Source organism: Larus michahellis, chromosome Z (assembly GCF_964199755.1).
Source record: "Larus michahellis chromosome Z, bLarMic1.1, whole genome shotgun sequence".
NCBI lineage: Eukaryota > Metazoa > Chordata > Aves > Charadriiformes > Laridae > Larus > Larus michahellis.
Genome location: NC_133930.1, coordinates 22189222 through 22207141, shown reverse-complemented (window position 1 = coordinate 22207141; position 17920 = coordinate 22189222). Strand labels below are relative to the sequence as shown.

The following is a 17920-nucleotide window of genomic DNA, read 5'->3' as shown; positions in this document are numbered from 1 at the left end:
ACCCCTGGATGTGTTTAAGACTCGTTTAGATGTGGTGTTGGGGGATATGGTGTAGGGGAGAACTGTAGAGTAGAGGTGATGGTTGGACTCGATGATCCCAAGGGTCTTTTCCAACCTGAATGATTATATGATTCTATGGTTTTATCCATAATCAGACCCAGCACATGCACATGTGGACAACTTCCTCATAAGGTGAATGTGTCCACCAGGCAGTGGCAGCTTTGGTACAGTAGCACGGACCTTCGTACACTGTAAGAACATTCACAGCTTCCTTTATAGATGGGTATGAATGCACTCATCACTCATAACGGTTCAAACTTTGTAGAAATCCTACTTAGGCAAAAGAGCTTTTTGCTCCCCCTCACCTTGTGGGAGTGAACTCACAACTGCGAAAGCTTTTCTTTTAGGTAGAAGGCATTTCCCTTGATGAGTTTCCTATTTGATATCCTTTTGATTTCACAATGTGCCTTCTCCTCATATTCTGAAATAGTAAATACAAGCAGTTCATTTCTTTCCTTTTTATGTTTTTTATACTGTACAAAAATTTTTATTGTATCTCAGACCTGTCTCCCTGCAAACATTGCGTTGTTTTCTGTCTCTTCATACCCATGAAATGAATACTAGTCATTTCCAGAACGTCCATATTTCTATTAGGCGTTTTTAATCTTGGTAGATGTTGGTCTTTTACTTTTTTAATTTTAAGCAAGGGCACTCCTACTCAGAAGAATGCACAAAAATCCTCCACACAGTATCTGATCAGTGCTTACCCTTATCTAGATAGATAGCTTTTTTATTAAGATATATCTGACTTAAAACAGGCACAATTAAAGGCTATAGCAGGAGAAATCAAGCTGAATTGATGTCTGCACTATTTATTTAATCAATTTTAAAGTAAATTTGCAAGTATTAAAATAATTTGTGTCAAACTAGCAGAAAAAATAACAAAATATTAAGAACATTAAAATAATTTTAATTGTTAAATGTTTTCTCTTAAAAGTCAGAATTGGCTAGCAGATTGTCTCATGCAAGAATATAAGGGCTGACTGATATTGATAACACCTCTTTTCTTCCTTATAATACAACAGATTTGTGTGCACGTATAAATTGTGTAGTTGTAGTGTTCCTTGCTAACATTTAGCAATGCATATATATACATATGAATCAGTATAATAACTGAACATCTTTTGAAGAGGTAACAGTGTTTCATTTGAATTTAAATGTCTTGTTTTGAATAAGCAGTTATGTTACGGAGCTAAATCAGTCTGCTTAACAACAAAGGGCAGTATGCTGATGAATTATGTATGTTATCTGCATTTTCTGCCTGCTGATAATTGACAGGTATCATGACACCTTCTACAAACTTCCTGTAATTATATGCCATATATCAAACACTGACTTATGTGTAATGGTCCTCCCCACACACACATACACACAAAATGTTTTTATGTTTTATTTAAAGCATACAGCATTTTTAAAATTTCTGTTTCTCTTACGCTGGTTTCCAAGCTGCTTTGCCAGTCAAACCATTCAACAATGTTAAATTAAGAAGATTTCTTTAGTTTTAGTTTGTCAAAGTCACTCATTCAAGCATTTCTTCCTTCCATTGTTATTTGTTTTGTTTTTAAAAAAAAATAGTTAGCATAAACCAATACCAAGGAAAATTTACCTTGTAATTGTTTAAGAGAAATTACATGCTGTTTAGATACTTGTAGTAAAACAGATATCTTAGTCTTTGATATCAAGTTACTGTCTTTATTGACAGATATATTTTCATCATTATGTAGCAGCTTTAGGTAGTAACAGGTTAAAAAACCTAGTGTCTTAACAGAGCTGATTAAATAGCTAGTTCCTTCTTGGTAGTATGCATTTAATTCAGACTAACTCCACCATAACAAGGATACATTAATTGGGTAGCTCTGCAACTGGACTCATTAGATGCAATGCTTACTGATTAAATTTAACCACTACTGGGTATCTTAGAACATGATTCAGAATTACTTTTCTTTTAATTCAGTGTTCTGTTCCTTGGAAGAAAATTAATTTCTCTGAGAATTATTTTAATAAACCTGTGATAATAAAGCTATAATTAAAAAGGAGTCTTTTGGTTACCTTGAAGGGCTTTTTACTTATATTGCCTTAAATACCCAAATTTGTGTTTTAATCTAAAAACCTACATTCACTAAATTATATGCCTGGTATACGTAAGAAGCACCACTAGTATATGGTGTGGAAGAGTTCCTCAGTCTCTATCATTGCATGCTTCACAGTATCCACCAACAGAGAAAGTGCATGAAACAAAGCCCAAACAATTACAGAAAGTAAATGTGCAGAAAGACAATTAGATAAATATCTCTTTTGTTCCCATTAATTTAGGCTTGATTTGTCAGCTTCTTTAGAAACCAAAGCTTATATTCTTACGCTGTATGATTGATTAAGTTATTACTGAGGCTCACATATTAGTGAAACAAGTGATACAATACATTTTTTCTCACTGAATTAGAATAAATTATTAAATATATTTATAAAGTCCTTTTCATCAAAAAACACTTCAACTTTCAAAATATGATACCGTGAGACTCTGGTAGAAGGTGACAGCTTCTGAGTAGTCAGAGGTGACAAAGGAAAGATAATGTACTACCACCAGCTAGTAACATCCCTGGTCTTTACTGAACTGAAAAACAAATTTTCAAGAAGGGGAAAAAAAAACATAACACTATTTTTTTTCTCTAAGGAATGTTTTTTGATAAAAATATTTGGATGTAGGACCTGTCTGGCTTGAGAGCTCTATGAACACCTGCGTGCAGATAAGCAAGGTAAAAAGCAGAGGGCAGATCTTTTAGCAGTTGTTGGCAGGTGCTTATATGAACATTCTTCAATGACCATGCTTAAATCCGGTTTTCAAAGACTTATCATTCAGCTGAAGTAAACCCAAAATTCATGGGGACACGCGGAGGCACTCTGCTGTCTGGCTGAGCGCAAACTTCTCTGTTTCTACCCCAGCATTGAGGCCCTATAGCTGATTCTGCAGAAAAAAAAAAACATTGCCTGAACTTTTTTAAAATGTGCCTTTAGACAGAAAATTATGAGGAACTGCAACCATAATTTAAATAGAAATGATTGTGCTCCCTTTTCCGATTTTTATTTTACAATGCCACCAGCGCACCTAAATACTGCTGGAGGAGGTTTTGTTTTCTAGCTGCTGCTTATCCAGCTTGGCCTGAAGCAGCACAGATCTCTCCCAGAAGGCTGTCTGGTCCAGCGGGAGAAGCTTCCTAGATGATCTCAGGTGTCCCTGCACCACCGGAGGAACGCGGGAGAGCGAGCAGGCCGAGGTACTTGGGGGACATAGGCCTTCTGGAGACAGAGTCCCCTGGGGACCTACTGCAACTGCTCTCAGAGAGGAAGTTGCAAATCAAAGACATTTCCATAAATTGGCTTATTTAGCCTCCTAAAATAAAGGTTAGGAGAGGGGTGGATTACTTTTGATAAAAAAAAAAAAAAGTGACAGTCTTCCACTCTGTACCCTTGTAAAGAATAATCAAACAAACATCCAAAACAAGACAGACTCTGTGATGCCTTTTCATCTTTTAATGGTCTCCTCACCTGTCAATCTGCTTAGCATAGCCTAATTTGTTTAGGGCTAAATAATACACCACTTTCTTCACAGGAGTGGTACATATTTAGGCAAGTAATCTTATGAAATTAACAGGACTACTCCTTTAATTAAGGGGTTCAGGACAGGACCTTGGCAAAGATCTTTTCTTGTCTGTGAACATTCACATCAAAAGTGCTTACATAAGGGCTTATTATTATGTTAGAGAAGTGTTGTCTGATTTTTTTTAGTGGGGGTGGGCCCCGTTACCTCCTCTTGGGTCACTCACAGGCTCTAGCTCCCCAGTTTTCCTTATAATGCAGTAAGAAGAGAGAGTATTATGTAGTTTTCCAGCACAGGAACAGACCTCTCACACCATGCGCACGAATATAAGAACAAATTTCTTCACAGAAAGGGTTAACAAGCACTGTAACAGGCTGCCCAGGGAAGTGGTTGAGTCGCCATCCCTGGAGGTATTTAAAAGACGTGTAGATGTGGTGCTTAGGGACATGGTTTAGTGGTGGACTTGGCAGTATTAGGTTAATGATTGGACATGATGATCATCAAGGTCTTTTCCAACCAAAATGATTCTATGCTTCTATGAATTCCCAAGCATGTAGTAGAGGAAGATGCGTGGAGTCCTTCAGACAGGGGTAAAATGGCTGCCAGAGCAATTCCCTGGCCCCAGTGCTGGGAAGGGGAACAGCGTGTTGCCGTCAGGGGTCTTCTGCTGGGCTGGGCAGCACCAGTGCGCCCTAAGCAAACATCCCCACTCTAGACGTATTTCAGTTTTGGTTGTGGATCGCAAGCTACGGGGTTGTGGCGATTCAGGCTCTCTGAAAAGGCAGAAAATGAAGGAGCCACACAGCCAAACTGAGCTTTCCCATGCAGGGGGGCTGCAGCCGGAGACAATGGCTGTCTGCTCCACAGGCACACGCAAGGAGTTCCCATGCTGCAGGGAGCTCCTGAGAGGGCCGACACCTGTATCATTTTGTGGGTAGGCCTTCAAATGGTGAACTGAAAACACACTGGCCTATACTTGCCCCTGGAGAATAAGCACATCATTTCTGCTTATTTTGGCACTTGAGCCTACCAACAAAAAAGTCCCACTGTAGCAAAACAGGCTGTCATGCTCATAGCAGGCTGACTTGATTAATATAGTTGCAGGGCTTGTTTTGCAATTCAAACCCTGTCAAACCAAATCCAAAACCATTTTCCTGGGTAAATCCAATTACAACCTAAATACTGAATCAGAACGCATTTTCTGCAATTGCCATGCAATTCTATGAAAAGCGTCTTACAGTAGGCTAAATTGCCCCTCTTGGCCTGCCAGCCCTCCTCGCCCCTCCGGGGCACCTTTCTGGAGCAGTGCCGTGCTCGGCAGAGGATGTGGGAGGTCCAGCTACATGTGAAAGCCCCCAGTTTTGGTCGGGCTTGAAAGCAGTGGTGCTCACTCAGCCCTAGTTGCTGCGCCGGTGGGAGAAAGGGTTCCTGGCAAGCTGGTGTCTAATGGAAATGGACACCTTTGCTATCCTCTTTTTTTCATTGGAAGTCCTCTCCTAGCTGGATATGTTTCTGTCAGAGCAGTCGAGGCATCAATAGGCTTTGCTCTGCGTTGTTACAAAGACAGCGGTATTTTAAATTATGATAGTCATTTGTTGTATGCTTCTATTTAATTTTAAAAAAAGAAATCAAATCAACATTTTTTTATCTCTAAAAATGTCCATAGGCAAGTGTTGGAAGTTTCCTCTTCCTGTAAATCTGTCAGACATGTCAGCAGCATTACTAATTCTGAGAATTTTGAAGACAAAATGCCCGGTTTTTTGGCAAACAACTGCTTTTTTGATTAGCTGGCAACCTTGATCCTGACGTGGGTACTCTGCATTGCCTTACAGAAAGCTGCGTACTGCAGTGGTAGCTCGGTGCTGTGATTTATGTGGTGGAATAATCCACCAAAAAGCCAGTGTGTGTGTTATAGCGTGTGGTGCGCTGCACTGAGGGAAGTGCGAAGGTTCCCTGGCTGGGCTAAAACCCTTTCTGCTATTTTTGTGTATGTGTGTTATATATGCAAATGGGGGTACATATGCAAATATTCACATGGAAGTCTGATATAAATTTGTATCTCCCTTTTAAGCAGTAACCACCCTAAGTATCTTTTAGTTAGGTTATGTACAGATAAGGGCTTAGAAAGGGTCTGATTTCTAAGTGAGTGGCAGCTTGAAGGGCTCACATAATTCATAACAGTCCCCTCAGTTTTGTGTTGCTATTTTGCCCAATTAAAATAACAGGGTACCAGGCCAGGGCAAGAATCTCACAAGTATCAGACTGCCGATACTTGCCCTTCCAAAGCGACTGCGTTGTGCACAGAGGAGCGAGTAAGTGTTCTGCACAGCAGGTGGAAACATTTTTGAGGAAAGCTTTTTTCCATCTAAAAATAACAGTTGGTTGAACTGAATGTTTCCCAGGAATGTCACAGTTTTGACAACAGCAACAACAACACAGAAATGTGAAGGGCGTCCCCAAGCCAGGGTGGATTTTGTGGGATGACACGGAAGGGGGTGCCCCTGCACGGGTCGGATGCATCAGGAGCAAAAATGTTTTCCCACCTCCCCAGCGGAGCCATACTCTGTCCTTCTTGCTTTCCTGCTAGAGATATTCCACTTTAGAGAACTAACCAAGAGGTGCCTGGGCTGGGCTGCAGGAGCGAGGCTGATCCGCTTTCCGCCCCGTGCACGGAAATACCAGCACTTCCCCAGAACCCGTCATTGTGGGCTCATCTCACTTCGCTTCTCTCCTTTTATTGGAAAGTGCTGTTTTACACTTTCCCTTTAAAATGTGAAAGGAACTATCAGGTGCCAATATAGAAATAAAAGACACTTTGAGGTTTTTCATAGTCAAAGTTGTCGTTTTCCAGCCAGACTCAACAGGACAAAACCATTGACAGGCCATGGACAAGGCTGAGGACTTTCTGGATTTCTCCAAGCGGAGACTGGCTCCCCATCGTATTTTTAGTGCCATATTTCACTTTAACAAAACAAAGAGAAAAAGAAACAAGCTCCCTATCTCCAAACTGTTTCCACCCACGCCAATAAATATCCTTGTGTTGATGATGCTTAGACTAGGAATTCATGTATCATTATATTTCAAAGATGCACTTTAAGTATTTACATGTTACAACTTCCTGAGTAATACAGACTGTACTTGTCTAGAGCTGTTTCTGCAGCACTTTTTTTCAACACCCAATTACTCCATACGTGCCTCAAGATAATTTGTGGAAAATTTCATGAGAACAGCATTAGCCCTGATTTTTACAAGATGTTATCAGAATCAAAACAAAAATTCATTACATAAATATACAATATTTCTATGCCAGTTTTGTGTACCACTTCTGGTTCTATACCATGCACAAGTACCACATTTCTATTTCATCAGTATCTGTCATATTAATAAAACAACAGTCTTAAGACTCAGTAAGTATGTAAAAGTGTGGAAAATGATGCTAAAAAACCTATGACTTACACATGAAAAATGGAGAAAAATATTTAATAAAACCAGGAGACTGTTAAAAGCATTACATCAATTACTATATTTCCTTACTTTTGGTATCACGCACTAGACCATGTCCCAGTTCTCTGATGGGACAACAGAGAAAAAGACTGTTCTTCATTGACACATTTCAAGTTTATTGTTATTTTTAATGTTAGAAAGGGTGGAAGAAGGACAATGAGGTGAACCTAACAACTGTGATGATGAAAAAAATACTGCTGTTCTGGAAAGAAGAATAACGAAGTGTTCATCAGTGAGAACCTGCAAGTGAAACCGGTCTGCTCTCGCTACTCAAGCCAGACATTTAGGAACAGCAGCAAGGCAAGTTTAACATTGTTTTAGTGTCCCTTTTGGGGACTTGGAAAACCCAAAGCGTAGCATTAGTATTTAAAGAATCCGTTCGGTTTTAGCTGAAAGAAGTGGGGAGATCCCAAGCAGTAGTCAAGGGTTTTTCCCAAAAAGTATAAAAAAGCTGAACCCAGTTTAGAGGGAAAACTGCTGACTGCAGTGTAACCCGCCCCTGGTCCTGCAGGAGGGTGGGCACCCTGGCGACACAAGCATGTGGGTAAAGAAGAGCATGAGCAGGAACACTCCGGGTAGCGTGAATCTGCACAAGACCTCCAGTGAAGGCAAAGGTAGTATGGGTCTCACACCCCAGCTGGTTGACATGGAACCGACACTGCTCCTTTCCAGTCTCACCGGTGCTTGCCCGGCACATCTCCCGGCACACTGGGGACTGTGCAACCAACCAACCAACTGTCCATGTGCCTGAAGCACTCAGTGCCAGTCCCAGAGCTACGCTGCCATCAAGGCATTAATAAAATGAACAAGCAACTCTCACGCATGTCGTAGCCATCCTAAGGATTTTTTAAAAGGAGTGTGCAGAACAGTTTTGTTTCAGCCTTACTTCATTCAAACTTTGTTAAAATTTGCACGTACATACTGAAAAATTTGTTAAAACCATTCATCTTCTGGCAGGGCTAGCTGAGGGTTTGGAACATTGTAAATAATGCAAGTAAATCATAACTGAACCTATAACTACAGTGATTGAAGTTGTAACAGCTACTACATAACTGCCAGCTGATAGCAACTAAGCAGGTGAGAAGATTCCTGTCTGCTGTGCAAACCCTGCGTACGCTGTTTTCCATTTAGTTGCCCCCTTCACCCTCCTTTCACTAAAAGCTGTTACACCGTGTCATAAATGTAGGACACCTGTAGGACAGGATCTGAGCTGGATGGGGCTTTGAGCAGCCTGGTCTAGTGGGAGGTGTCCCTGCCCATGGCAGGGGGGTTGGAACTAGATGATCTTTAAGGTCCCTTCCAACCCAAACTATTCTATGGTTCTATGATTCTATTTTGGTGTTTATTTGTGCAGTCTGTGAAGTTTAAATTTGAATTTGACCCACAGGTTCTGTTATACTACAAAACACTATAATAGCAGGGTGGATTGGAGTGTTGCTTGAGTAAGAACTGCAGCATGTATACGGTGGCCCAGCCTGGCCTTCTCACCTTCACTTTGGTTTCTAGGTATGAAAAGATCCGCAAACTGGTGCAAGATATTGCATCCTTATGCAATAAAATTATCTTCCTTCTCCTTTTGGTTAGAGATTTTTAGAACACTACTCACAGAAAAAATAGTATAAAACCATGCTGTAGAGATGTGAAAAGTGTTTCTCTAGTAGTTGAAAAAAAACAAAAACAAGTTAAATCATCACCGAATTTAGACTCTCCCCAGTTTCAGTACTTCCTGATTTGACTGGACTGCAACTAACGGTAGCACCCATTAAGGATCAGGTATGCTTGTCTTCTGTGTCATAAGAACCATCTTCTAACAACATTGCAAATTAATTGGAAAAGATAATAAGTTGTGTTTTGAGAGGAAAAAATTTGTTTGCTTTTCTCTGCATCACTGAAAAACAAGACCCAGCCCAAATACTCCTTTAATAAATACATTCTTTAAATACAGGTGTTTTGGTCTGAATCATATTAACATACAGAGATTCAGTTTTAGTGTATCAGCTTACCAGCATTTCAACAGCAAGATCTGGTCTAAATCGAGGAATAATTTCCATTCGTGAGCCATCAACTAGTTTCATGATATCTAATGCACAGTAAAGTTTCTTTAAGTTTTTTTTTGAGAGGGAAAAATTCTTGACTTGGGATGGGTCATGGGGACCCCTGAGAGAAGACCCAAAGACAATAGATACAATTACTCTACTAAGGTCTGGCTTTTGACTTTTCTTTTTTCTCCTAGCGGGAGCAAAGAAGGGAGGCCTGAATAATTCCCCTTTTTTTTTCGTGCTCAACACCAGATTTGTTGGTAAGGAAACTGCAATTTTATAAATAAAATATTAAAAAGTAAAATAAATAAAAAAGATGCAAAAGCTGATTGTGCACAAAACTAGTGTTGAGCTGGTGCACAAGCAGTGTTGGAAGAAATTCTAGCATCCTTCCTATGACCCATTGTCATTAAAAAGATTTCCTATTTAATAAACAGGTGGTCATTGGTTTGCTCTAGATTCCAGGCCCACCTCACCTTTGGATGCTGAAACAACATGGGTATCAAGCCATATAGGTTGCTCCGTACCTTACCATGCTAGAGCGTCTCAGTGTCTTTTGTCTTTCTTGCCTATGTATATACACATCAGAAAACCAGTTACATGCTCCTTCAAGTTTAGAAGATCACCAACATACACCTAGTTGTGCAATCACAGCAGTAAATTAAGAAATGAGATTGATCTGTTTGGTGTATACATACTAATTGCCCCAAACAGAAGTATTTTAATTCTACATTTCTCACTCCATCACTTGGTGTTACCTTCCTGGAGTCCTGCTTTGCCAGAAGCATGGTGTGATGCAGAGCAAGGTGTCCAGGGACCATGGACTCCTAAAGACCAAGTACACAAATGGTTCATTCTAGAGAAAGAGAAAGCATCTATCTGCAGTGACAAGCCAAGGATTTGCGCTCACCCGCCCTGGCAGTCTGCCAGGGCTTGCAGGGTGCACAGTGTCTGGCTGCATCCCACACGCACTGTAATCAGTCAGGGGAGAAGAAAACTGGGCATCCTTGTCCTGTTTCTTGCAGGGAATTTAAACCCTATTTTTGCACTGTTCAGGCTCTTGCAAGCTGCATAACATGTGATTAGAATAAGCAGTTATATTTTTTTTCCTAGTGTCATGTTTCTTTGCATAAATACAAATATCAGGTGCCATACATGTTGCAGCACTGGTTTATGTGTACACAGCAATTGCCTAAGCAAATTACAGTGCATGAGTAAGCAGAAGAGAAATGGAGAGAGGACTCCTCACCTGGATTAAAGTTTTCCATTACCTGCGTGACACATGTTTATCACCGTGCTTGCCTTATAATGGGTCTTGCTGACCCAAGAGCATGACACTGAATTATTTTGTGCTATCAGTTTGCTCAGGTCCCCACATCACTTGTTATGTGGGAGCACTGGAAGTCAAGAAGCAGCTGAGTACATCTGTGACTGAAAGAACCAGCTCTCTCCATTTCCACCCTATGCATTCATCTCAGTCTGCACAGGTTGCATTCACAGCTTTCACCTCCCAGCACTTTCAATTGTGAGAACAGAGGTGACGAAACCACTATGACTACCAATTTCTTAAGCAGAGATGGGAAGAAGTCCGACCTAAAAATAAGCTGGTCTTCAAATCACCTCTTTTATTGGGCAAGAAGCAGAAGAACTGGGAAGAGAGGTTTGGGGGAAGAGAGGTTTGGGGGAAGAGAGATTGGAACTACGCAGAGTGCTTCGGTTCTTCCGCTGCCACTTGGTCAATGCTGAGTTTTGTAGCAATAATGACAGGTTTGGGGCTACAGCTGAAGGTGGGTAACACTCCTAGAAAATAATTGCAGTTGGGGTGGCATCTCTAAAAAGATTTCCAGCTGATTTTATCGCCGAGGTTTATGCCACTGTACGTCATGTTAGCCAATACTGACTTAGGGTCACCGACAATGGCAGCAATGTTCATATCACAGAAAAGAGGGCCTGAATGATGATTCAATATTTCCCCTTACAATGTTTTCAAAATCATTTTCAGCAGCATTTTACCTCTTTGAGTGCACTGTTTTACATCTTTCTAGAGCTGCATCAATAAAGGCCTAATTTCTACCTCTCCAAATGCCTCTCAGATATTTAAAAATACATAATATATATCACAAATAGTGAACTTTTAATGCTCTCTCTTGTCACTGGTTCACTCTTACTCCAGCCAACATTAATCTCTGTCACTGTCTTGACACTGTTCTGTTATGAGGCTTAAAGTGCTCCTGCTCTGTCACTGTGTAGGGGTAGATAAAAAAAGAGACTAAGGGGAGGAGTAATGGCTCTGTAGTGAAAATAAACACAGCCTTGGATGCAGGCAGAGTCAGGATTAGCAGATGCACACGCTCCCAGTCACGCTGCAGAAGGCAGTTTACGCAGCTGGGCTCATGCTGAGACGCTTTGCACTATCAGCATCAAAGCATTCACAACTCTGCCCGGAGTTTTGCGGTTTATTTCATTTCTCAATTCTCACTTTTTTTTTTTTTTTTTTTTTTTAATTAGGCAACGAAACTTAAAGGTGGGAATGGGGGAGCCCACAGGAGCTGTGGGATTGTCACAGAAACTGGGGAAGTGACTAAAGTGGGTACATGGGGGAGGGAGGGAGGCTGAAGAGCTGTGGGAGCCCATGGAGCAGCTGGGGAAGGAGTAAAGAGAAAACCTTGAGCAAGGAAACCATAGCCAGGGAGGTGCGTGGGGAGCAATGAAGGGGAGAGAGAGAGGTAACACCAAGCGGGCAGATCGAGAAACCATTTGGTCTCAAATGTGCTCTGACAGCCTTGTTAAGATAAGCAGAATGGTTCAGATGACTGACTATATGCCTAGGAACGCCCAAGGTATCCTCACCATATGGTACACGCCGTCCTAATGGAAGCATAGGGCAGTTCATTAGCTCTCTCCTGTAAAACATACAAGGTGAGCACTGACAAATTAATATTGCACTCCAAAGTTGGAAAATTCTGACGTTTAGCATTCGTTCGCTCAATCCCAACATTAATTTTACTTCATGCATTATACATTCAAATACATCCAAGGAAAGTTAAGCAAAACTACTACAACTTACTGAAAAGTCATATTCTCAGGTTGTCATCAGAGTGCCATTTTAAATCTTTGACTTGCTTAGAAAGCTAGAAACGTGTTAAAATGCATTCAGGCTTAATTAGGTATGGTATTCATGTTATAAAGGACAAACCACAGATCGATGTGCTCATACAAAAATACCAAACGAGGTCTCTTTTTAAATTTTTCTTTTTAAAAAATAGCCTCTTAAATGTGTTTCTTTTATCCTATCACTTGGCATAGTTAGCCAATCACTGGTAGGCAGTGCGCTCTGCTGTAGCTTATTTCTCTTAAGAAAAACCAAAAGGGTCAGGGCCACCCATGTCTAGCGGGGTTTTTTTACAAAAGCAGTTTTGAGGAGGGAGGCTGCTCTGTCATCCCATGCTCTCCCACACTCCCCCTGCTTTTCCTGCTGTGAATGTTCTTCCAAATGGTTAGGCTGGCTCTGCTCAGTGCCTCATTTGTTGTCCCAGGTCTCTCCATGAATAACAGGCAACAGACTGTAAAGTGCATACGTTGCAAAGTGACTCCTCTTCCTTTATTAGTTACAGATGCAAGCAAGGAAAGCTAGAGTCTTCCATATTAAAGTCTATACCTTCAGCAGAGCTGTTCCCATAAAACCTCTTCTGAAGGTCAACTATTGACCAGGATATATCAAAGTCCACACATGAAAGAAAGTCGGTTTCCTGGTCAATCTGCTCAGCACAACTGCCTTCAGAAGGCATATCCACAAGCTCAGACATTCTTCCTTAGCCAATCCTGAGCAGACCTCATTCTTGGGAGCCACCTTCCATCTACCCCGGTAAGAGGGTAAATACATTCTCCTCTTCACGTGTTTGGCAGAAAGAGTCTCCAATTAGCCACTAAAGCAAGACCTCCTGACCAGGAATCGTCTATTCTCTTTTTTTCTTCTGTAACTGGCTGGTTACAGATATAACTCTGCGTGCAGAGTGGGTACCTCACACATGGTGATAACAATATTTCTACCTAGCCACCTTCCTGCTGGATCTCTCCTGTCCCTTCACCGTGTAAGCCCGAAGTTATGTCTACCAGCACCAACTGAACAGGAAAAAAACAGTATCTGACAGTTCAATAAATTATATGGTGAAACAGCAATAGGATTTTACATGCAAATAAACTTTAATCAATTGCATAATTACTGATGTATTACCTCTGATATCTAAACCACACCCCCTGAAAACTTAATGAAGGTCATGAAACCAAAAAGAAAACCCACAAAATTTGGGACCATCTGACACCTTCAGCTACAGTCCCTTAGCCACACAAGCCCTTCTTATAGCCCTGGTTGAGTTCCTCTCTGTTAGTAGTCCCAGGACTGATGTATTGGATCCACCTTTTAGATCTTATTTGCTTTCAGGCCAGCTCAGCTGGAGTTGCACCAACAGAATGTCTAAGCCTTCACGTGCCTTCATGGACCTTCCTCAGGTACAGGTGCCCTCTCAGCAGATTGTGCAGTCAATGGCATAGCTGTTCCAGTTCCCAGGTTAACTCTCTGAGGACAATGTGATAGGTAAAGCATTTACGGCCTTCACAAATACACTTTTTACCATACAGTCACCCATTTCACCTATAGGTAAAAAATGAGAGCTAAGAGCTGGGCAAAAAACAATAAATGTCTTTTTTGTGATCCTCGGTACATCTGCGCAATACAAGTCTTTCTGCTCCCCCATATTTGTGCTCACTCTTTAAGTCTGGTCATGGTGAGAACTTCTTCCCCTTTACTGGGTATTGCCATTCTCCTTCCTCTTTTAAACTTGAGTTGTTAGTACCCTGCAGCTGGTGCTCTTCATTGCCCAGGCAAGACAGCTCTATTGGATATTACTCTTAAAGGAGTAGCTCAATTTCTCAGACAGACTCCCTTTCCTGACATAAAAGGGACAATTTAGGTTACACTGAAAGTGATGGGGAGTTAGTAGAATTGAATAAATGCATGTTGCAGGGTTCCCTGGCTCACCGTGGCCAGGGCTCCCTTTGCAGCCTGTGTTAGAGCCATGTGTGTTGCCTTGCCCGATATGTAGCAAAATAAAACTGGTAGCAGAACAATCTGTATGTTTGTATTCTTTGTACCACCTTTGAGGAACATGAAACTATGTCCACATAATTAAGAAAACCATGGCACATTCAGTCTTATTCTGGCCCTATATCTCATGTTTGCCTATTTTATCTCTTAAAAGTAATTATGATTACATTTTCTATTCACTGGCGTACTTGTTCTATTTTATCAAACCTGTTTTTCTTGTTACGATAGCATGTGATCGACCAGCTACTTAACACAATTAAGAAAAAAAACCAGTAACTCTGCAACTAATGCTGTGCACACATTCCAAGGCTGTGATAATATCGCAAGCCATGAGAGCTTTGCTTTTTTTGAGAGAGTGTCATTTTGTCAGGATGACTGGATGTGGGTTAAAAATAAGTTTTGTAGGGGCTTTTGGTCACAGCCAGATTCCCTTGCCTGCATTTTTAAGATAGAAAGGAAGCTTCCCAGTGTCAAATGCTGCATCTAAACATGTGATTAATTACACCGAAGACAAGCAGTGCTACCGCTGATAGGAAGAACAAGTTCTGAGAATGAACTTTTCCAGGATCACCCAGGATGCACATTTTGACAGCCTGACGGTATTTAAACTGCTTATTCTAGAAACTTTCTTCCCAAAGTTCCCTTATTAGGTGACTTGAAATGACTGTGTTTCACTTGATTACAGATCTCATGTTTGCTTTCCAATACAGTTTGGAGCAAGGAAATTTGTCCCACTCATGCTGACCTCCAAGGTGCAGCTCTCCTAACTTGCAGTATTGATGTATTTCCAAAATAACCGTACATCTCATTCACTCTCATCCTAAGGTCTCTTGCATACTTGATGGATCAAGAGATATATTTCAGTGGTTTTAACTCTGCTGAATGCATTCAGGATAGTACCTGCACAATAATTTCAAGGTCTAGCATTTGTTGTTTAAATTGAAGAAGCCTTATTTAAGATTGTGTTTCAAATGTACATTACACTTCAGTGGTTTTGTCTCCTTTCCTTCCTGGCCTTTGCATGCCAGGTATTTTTGTCTGCTTTTCCTGCTGGCTATTGCGTGCCAGCTAACTTATTGCTATGGCACAGAATATACCCCATCTGTCACAAGCATTTTTTAACAGAGTCTAAGCTGAATGTTGAATGAAGCCATGCCTTATGTAAAGGAGTTTTAATTATTCTCTCGTCTGTGGAAGAGGGGAGTAGGGCCACGATGAGGAGGACTGAGTTGTCAGGAAGATAGCTGGAGGGAATCGGAATATATCATTACCTAAGGGAGTGGTATCCTCAGTCTTCATCTGCTTTAATTCTCTCACCAGACACATCAAATGACAGTGCTGTAGGGCTTAAAAAAATTGGGGCAAAGCTGGGGCAGCGGGTGGCTGATAATGACAGCCTGTCTAAATGTCTGAGTGGCAGACAAGTGGAGAGAAAGAAGTTTGTGGTGCGGGCTAGCTAAGGTGGAGTGATAATGTATTTGTTTTAATCTGCTGTCTTTCCTGAGCAGGGTTTGGCAGCTGGTTAAGCTGGCTACCTCTACATGAGCTTCACAGTGCTGTTTATTAATTTTTTTTGCTAAGAAAATTGAAATTTGGCAATCATCTCAACTTTCCCACATGTGATTGTTATTGCATGGAGCACAAGAATGAATGACTTGAATGACTCTTGCTTTATTGGCAGAAGGAAGAGGCAGCTACAGTCTGATTTCCTTCCACACATCCTGCAAGGGACCCAAGTTAGGAGTCTGCTGCAGATGGCATTACTCAGGGTAAAGGAGGAGCTCTCCAGGAAGGGATGTTGCTGGAGTCTATCCTTCCCATGAAAAAACATGTCTATTCCATGTCTGTCCCATTATTTATGCTTGGAAATCTATTACCTAAACCCTAGGCAAATCTGACACATTCCTCTACTCATTCTTCTCTTGTGGCACGTGCATACGTACTTGGCACAATAGCCACCAGTAACCTGCAGAACCATTGCTGATCCCACCCCGAGCCCCGTGAGGACAGGAGGTGCTGGTTCACCCAGCACAGCAAGGACCCCTGGCACTTCCCACTGACTCTCATAGGAGGTGAGGTGTCTCATGAGCCCAGGACTTCCCTTCCCTGCCTGGTGACCACAATGAGCTGGCAAGTGGAGCACAGTGCTACCACCCCACTTTAGCACAGAATACAACTCCTGACTTAAAAAGCTCTTCCATTTCCAGTGAAAGAGAGCAGATGGAAAGGTGAGGAGTGTGAACACGGAAGGGTGGAGTTGCTCTTACTCAACTGCGTGCATTTATAAGTTAGGCTTTTACCTGGGATAGTCATAAGCCTCCACCTATAGACAAAGGAGAGAAACAGGCACTTCCAGAGACACATTTGTGTCATCTGAGACAAGTATCTAAAGACAGCACCTCTGGCAGGTGATTCATCCCATCTAGCACTTTCTCCACAGACTAGAGAGGGAGTCTAGACAACTGGCTGTCTAGATAGCAAAAACTGAGATTAAATCAGTGCAATATATATAAAAATAGACATGGAGAGTTTCCTTTGGATACCATCCCACAGCTGTTTCTCCACAAAGTTAATGTTGTTGGTTTTTTCTTTTTTAATGTTAAATATTATCTGAAGCCAAATATTTATTTAGTAGCAAAACAGGTCAAACCAGCCATTATAGATATGCCCGTTGATTAGCAGCAGTTTTGTTACCACATAAGACAACTAATGCACCATTCTCATCCAGTGCCATGGTAGTGTTTTAATCAAAGTCTATCCCAGATATCTTAGAGTCCATGACATCCCAGGGGAAGACTCTCAAAGGTTTCTCTCTCCCACTGCCTGCCGTTTAAGCAGACAACAAAGAATTGCTCAGATGTAAAGGTGTCTGGCCATATATGAATACCCAGTGCATGGTATATAGACTCTTCGAACTTACCCACTGTGGAATAAATACTAAATTGGCTAAAAAATACAAAAGTACAGCATTGTTCACACATTAAGGAAAAGTATAAAATCAAGAGGCTTCTGAGGTAGAAAATAGCCGCAGCTGGCATGAAGGACACAACATCTGTGGTTCCCTGATAAGCTACATGAGGTACGGGACGGGATGCAATTATTCCGTGGCTTTACCTTATGATGTATAGCGGATACAGGAATGGGATGATACCATGAAACAGATAAGCTGCCAATTAGCTGCCCGCTAGATGCTCAGAGCCAACATTTTGTCAAATTTTGATGAAATGCTGTCCTTTGTGCGAACTTTGCTCATTATAATGTCATTATAATACCAAAACACACCTCCATCCCGAAGGCTACCCGCCTCCAAGGTGCGACCACTCCTTCTTGAGTCTGCGCCCTGAATTTCTCGTAAACTATACCTTTAATTGTGAAGCGAGAGAAATTTACACCAATCATGATAAAAGTATGTATGACTAAAGTCACTCAAACTCCACCTTGAAGATAACAAATAGTATAAAAATAGCCCAAGAGAGGGGGGATACCCAGGGAAGACACCATCATAAAGAATTACATCACTGACTTCTGGGATCAGTCGACGGGCTGAGCCTCTCTTCCCCCCCATAGGGACGCCTTTGGGTAAGACTTAGATTATACCGAGTGCTTCCTCGGGAAACT

General features: G+C 41.4%; 1 protein-coding gene across 4 annotated transcripts in view; it reads left to right on the top strand.

Annotated features, from left to right (window-relative positions):
* LOC141736129 (uncharacterized) overlaps nt 1-17920 on the top strand; it is a 43705-nt gene that overhangs the window by 18532 nt on the left and 7253 nt on the right. Inside the window, exon 1 of one of the 4 annotated variants that reach the window (XM_074569875.1) lies at nt 17798-17881. The exons of the other annotated variants lie outside the window; for them this stretch is intronic. The gene's annotated coding sequence lies outside the window, so the exon portion shown is untranslated. Of the gene's footprint in view, nt 1-17797; nt 17882-17920 lie in introns of those variants that run through there. 4 annotated transcript variants of the gene reach the window in all.